Source organism: Oncorhynchus masou, chromosome 30 (assembly GCF_036934945.1).
Source record: "Oncorhynchus masou masou isolate Uvic2021 chromosome 30, UVic_Omas_1.1, whole genome shotgun sequence".
In the NCBI taxonomy this organism is placed as follows: Eukaryota; Metazoa; Chordata; class Actinopteri; order Salmoniformes; family Salmonidae; genus Oncorhynchus; species Oncorhynchus masou.
In genome coordinates this window covers 69536312-69542311 of record NC_088241.1, presented here as the reverse complement: position 1 = coordinate 69542311, position 6000 = coordinate 69536312, and the positions used below count along the sequence as shown (strand labels likewise).

At 41.2% G+C, this 6000-nt stretch overlaps 1 protein-coding gene across 1 annotated transcript in view; it reads left to right on the top strand.

The window, feature by feature from the left end:
- The first annotated feature begins 881 nt into the window (after nt 1-881).
- LOC135522956 (divergent protein kinase domain 2A-like) overlaps nt 882-6000 on the top strand; it is a 71995-nt gene continuing 66876 nt past the window's right edge. Inside the window, exon 1 of the mRNA XM_064949683.1 lies at nt 882-1317. The gene's annotated coding sequence lies outside the window, so the exon portion shown is untranslated. The remainder of the gene's footprint in view (nt 1318-6000) is intronic.

The following is a 6000-nucleotide window of genomic DNA, read 5'->3' as shown; positions in this document are numbered from 1 at the left end:
GCACCCCCTGGTTCTCTCTGCATTCCCCTGGTTCTCTCTGCACCCCTGGTGTTCTCTGCACCCCCCCTGGTTCTCTCTGCATTCCCCTGGTTCTCTCTGCACCCCCTGGTTCTCTCTGCACCCCCTGGTTCTCTCCACAGATGTTACTCTTTCTGCAGGATAGCCCCTTCCTTCCTCATCTAGGATCCTGTCCAACTCTGCCTTTGCCTCCTGATTCTGGCCCAGTTTCATGCATCATCGGGCAGCTACATGTCCTGCCACAGCTGTTACACTGTCAAGGAATGCAGCGAGCAGAAAGACACATACATTACCGCAACATTGCCCCATACAACTCAACTCTATGTATCTGACTGTCAGTCACATTGTGTCCACATTACGATGCTGTCTCTGCAGTAGACCAAAGCTAGAGGAGAACTGCATTGCAACACTTTATTGGTAACATTAGAAAACAGATAAATAACGGAATACATTATGTTTTAAGAACGGATATATACACATATGTATTATCATAACGTCAACCTAATTATTATTCACCCCCCCCATCACATTTTCTTTGCCTCTTCAGAAGACAGAATGAGACAAACCAATGACAGAGCTGCAACTTTTTAAAGCTCAAAATTGCCATAGTGTAATTTATTTCATAAAGTAAAGCACAGTCCAAAAAAACAACGACTTTGATTTGGATAGAAAGAAAGAAAGAAAGAAAAAAAAAACTATCCTCGAGGCAGCTCAGAATATACAAATAGAGGAAAAGTTAAGGCTATTGTGACAAAGCTGCAGCGGAGACAACTTTAGAGTATTCGCTTAGCAACCCGTATCGTAAATCGACGACGAATGTCGTAAACAGTAAGGTTTTGGGTGTTGAAAAAGTCCGAGCGGAATCTATTGTGGAGATGTTGGAGACAGAGGGACAGAGACATATTGTTCTTTTACGGAGCTTCACGCCGAAACCGGTAGAAAAATGGATACTAAAAACACGACATTTCACTAACTGCAAATATTACATTTGGTGAAATCCGAAAGATCCTGTTAGACGAATGAGTTTATTATTAAGAGCCGATATCACAACTGTTACTTTCACTAGCTAGCAGGCTAGCAGGCTAGCAGACGAGCTCCAATGGCTGCATGCTTGGAATGGATAGCTCGTTGAAACTATTCTCTAGTAAGGATTTATATTGGCAATGGAATAAACATCATCATCTTGTTGTCGTCGTCGGTAATATAAAGTAAGGATCTCCGTAGAGTGATTGTCTCGACTGAACGGTACCGTTCACACACCGCGGACACAACAAGAAACAAGAAGAAAGTCACATACAGGTTTGTTTCACAGTTTTGACCGTCTTTTGCAGAACTATACTTTCTGACCAAGCCATTGTCAAGTGGACTGTCTCAAGGTATCTAGTTTGAGCGAGTTTACGTTAATCGGATGAAGTATTAAATGGCTAAGAGATGTAAATGATTTATCCAAGACCTCTAAAACAGATATTGCGGTACAGAAGCATAGCCAGTTTGCGACTCATTTCAGTTCAAGGGTCTTTATTGACATGGGAAACGTATGTTAATATTGCCAAAGCAATGTAAATGATATACAAAAGTGAAATAAACAATACAAATTAACAGTAAACATTTTAACATGTAGAAGTTTCAAAAGAATAAAGACATTACAAATGTCATATTATGTCTACTATATACAGTGTTGTAACGATGTACAAATGATTAACTCTCAATAGGAATGGTCAGTGTAAACTGGATGCGGGGTAAGGAAATGGGTAGACTAACGAACCATTCACTTCTGGTGGCTCCTAACAACATTCTTTAACACCTATGTTGAGTACAGTATAACTATCATGTTGTTTTCTGGTGACATTTGACAGTAGGCTGTTTACTAGGCTACACTGTCACATCTCAAGATGAAATGAGCCAACAATAACATCCAAAGTAAACTTTTGTTGTCCTTTTCATGAAATGGTGAAGTTAAATACTCAGTCAATTAGCAATTAAGACAAGATTTATAACTAACTCTGTTATCCAGCTGCCTCGTAATATTCATCTATGACGTGTCAACTGTTGATACTATGGTCATTGTGACGACAATGTTGAGGTTAACTAAGACGGTTCTATTGAGAGACAGCCATGCTTCTGTTGCAAGGAACAGACAGCCTTGCAAAATGGTTTCAAATTTCTTGGCGCAGTTTTTAGGCGCTTGAGACCACGTAACTGGATTCCAGTGAGCCAACCTCGAATTCGATCGCAATCGAGCGATATTAATCTCTTGAGAGAGCGTGTGTGTTCGTGATTGCATGTGGGCACCAATCAGGGAGGGAAAAAAATCTCACTTTGAAAATCAGACCAAAAAATAAATAATGTTGCTTTGTGATTGCCAATATCAACATATGTGCATGCATATCAATTATGTCTTCTTTAATAGTCTCTTTAAATGGAGAAAGTGAGATTTTTTTTAAATTCATCTTTTTAATTTCCTGGAAGATGAAAATGAGATTCCGTCGTTATCCGGGATGAATCACAAACGGCCGTGATTGGGAGTCCCCATAGGGCGGCTCACAATTGGCCCAGCGTCTTCCTGGTTTGGCCGGGGTAGGGCCGTCATGATAAATAATAATTTGTTCTTAACTGACTCGCCTAGTTAAAGGTTAAATAAAAAAATGAATTGCATTTATATTTAGCTGTTTTCAGAGATTCACATCTCAGCAACGAGAGAACGAACAATTCCTCCACAACAGGGACACTGATAGAGGGCTTTTTGTGTTGCTGGGGTGACTGGCCAGTCAACTATATTCTCTCTCCCTGTCGCGCTCTCAACTCTCTCAATTCAATTTCTGACGCTTTTATGGCATGGGAAAGGGATGATTTTAAGTCAAGTGGAATAGGTCATAAAAAATGAATAGTAAACATTACACTCTCAAAAGTTTCAAATGAATAGAGACATTTCGAATGTCATATTCTGGCTCTATAAGCTTTCTCTCTCACCCCCCCCCCCCCACGTTGGGTACAACTCAGAATAGGTCAATATTTAACCACTTCCCCGGAAGAAGAGTTCAGTTACCGTTTCCATTTGTAACTCAGTGAAAGTATGAGCTTGACATGACTAGATGTAATGCATGTCCGTTCTACAGGGATCTAAATGAGCTTGACATGACTAGATGTAATGCATGTCCGTTCTACAGGGATCTAAATGAGCTTGACATGACTAGATGTAATGCATGTCCGTTCTACAGGGATCTAAATGAGCTTGACATGACTAGATGTAATGCATGTCCGTTCTACAGGGATCTAAATGAGCTTGACATGACTAGATGTAATGCATGTCCGTTCTACAGGGATCTAAATGAGCTTGACATGACTAGATGTAATGCATGTCCGTTCTACAGGGATCTAAATGAGCTTGACATGACTAGATGTAATGCATGTCCGTTCTACCGAGATCTAAATGAGATTGACATGACTAGATGTAATGCATGTCCGTTCTACAGGGATCTAAATGAGCTTGACATGACTAGATGTAATGCATGTCCGTTCTACAGGGATCTAAATGAGCTTGACATGACTAGATGTAATGCATGTCCGTTCTACAGAGATCTAAATGAGCTGAAGTAATTTTCTATGTAATGTATTACCTGGGGATCCATGTTGATTATCTTTCCAGAAGACGTTAAGTCCCTGCTTTTATACCGTATTAACTAAAGCTGCGTGATACTCTTTCGTCAGACGCAGATATTCTGTAATGACAGATTGTGTACCAGTCAGATGCGTGTTTTACTCTAGAAAGGGCCGGTCAGATGCGTGTTTTACTCTAGAAAGGGCCAGTCGGGTGCGTGTTTTACTCTCGAAAGGGCGTGGGGTCGAGGCTATATGAAACTAATCTAGCAGTTCTAAGAAACAAACTTAAACAATATCCCTGCCTAGTTCCTCTGCAGGCATGTCCAGTTGTTGACGTATCTGACTCAAACAGCCTAACTAAACAGCGATACACAGCGCATTCAGAAAGTATTCAGACCCCTGGAATTTTTCCACATTTTGTTACATTACAGCCTTATTCTAAAATGGAATGAGCAGTCCCCCCCCCCCCCATCAATCTACACACAATACCCCATAATGACATCATAATACCCCATAATGACATCACAATAAACCCATAATCACAAAGCAAAAACAGGTTTTTAGATATTTTTGCAAATTTATTAAATATAATAGAGGACAAGGCTGTAATCGCTGCCTAAGGTGCTTCAACAAAATACTGAGTAAAGGGGTCTGAATACTTTATTTTTAAATGTGATATTTCAGTTTTTATTTTATTTTATACATATATAAACCTATCTTTTTGTCATTATAGGGTATCGTGTGTAGATTGAGCGGGAAAACCTATTTAATCAATTTTAGAATAAGGCTGTAACACAATGTGGAAAAAAGTCTCAAACCGTTGGAGAAGGACAGCAGGATGTGTTCATAACAATTCAACTGTTCTACCTTGTTATCTAGCAGATAGATCCACGTTGACTCAACTTGAAATGTAAAAGATTAGCTGGCTAATCACTAGGGCCTGGGCTAATCACTAGGGCCTGGGCTAATCACTAGGGCCTGGGCTAATCACCAGGGCCTGGGCTAATCACCAGGGCCTGGGCTAATCACCAGGGCCTGGGCTAATCACCAGGGCCTGGGCTAATCACCAGGGCCTGGGCTAATCACCAGGGCCTGGGCTAATCACCAGGGCCTGGGCTAATCACCAGGGCCTGGGCTAATCACCAGGGCCTGGGCTAATCACCAGCGCCTGGGCTAATCACCAGCGCCTGGGCTAATCACCAGCGCCTGGGCTAATCACCTGGGCTTGAGAGGTTGTTGATGAGACCTGTGTTAGTTTTCTATAGCCTAATGCCTGCTACAAGACATTAGTCATTATTAGTGAATGATGATTATATATGGTTCTGGTTAAATTGTTACAAAAAAGGGCATTTCCATAGACTTGAAAGTCAGTTCAGTGATGATTGGAGAGAAAAAAAAATGTTTAAACAATTTTGATCAAATAAAGAAATTATTATTGGGTCTATGGTTGTGAGGCTTATATTTAGCCTAGGTATAATTTCACAAGCCTTGAATTCATAAAAATGATTGCTGACTGTTTGAAATGAAGTGTATTTGACATTTTAATTGTACAGTAACTCTCTTTATTTGGAGAACAAACAACGGTGGAGATGTGAATGGAGTCATGATGTTTTTTAGGCTATATCGCCCACCCTTAGTTCAAGCGTGAGATGAATGGAACATCGCTTGTTTGGGGACGTGGCTAATTGGTGCTTATATTGGGAGGACTCCAATTTCCATTACAGGTGTGTGTTCTTGTCTCCTCGTCCATCAGTGTCTGATGCTGGGAGTCCAGTTGGAGGAGGGGACTGAGGCTTCTCTCTCTGATTTAATGTTTTTGTGATAAAAAAATAAATATATATAGTATTAACTCCCCAAGTCGATGGCCTTGGCATTTGTAGTTCTCCCCATTCCACTTCTCGTTGGGGGAAATGACTGCAGTAGTGAATCCATTCTCATCGAGATTGACAACAGTTGCTTTATCCTGCCTCTTCGTATCTTTCTTTGATCAGTTTACTAGACTACTCTCTCTTTATTTTGTGCTCTGTCTGTCTGTCTCTCTCCGATGGGAGGAGTAACGATGGGAGGAGTAACGATGGGAGGAGTAACGATGGGAGGAGTAACATAGCCATACATGATGTTATCTGATCCTGTGGTCTCACGACGCCTCGTTCACACGAAGTCATTTTGCACCTTCTGCTCTTGGCATCGTTGCTCACCTTCTGTCGTTCTGTTTAAAGGGTGTTGCCCCCTTGGTTCTTCTGGTGTCGTGTCTTTCTCTGTAACAAGCCGATTTGTTTCTCCTAACATCCGGCGAACTTTATGATGATTCCAACTCTCAAGTTCGCTGTGTGGGGAGTCGGCCCCTTCTTTGATTTCTGTTCTCTCTGTCCTGCTTTCTAT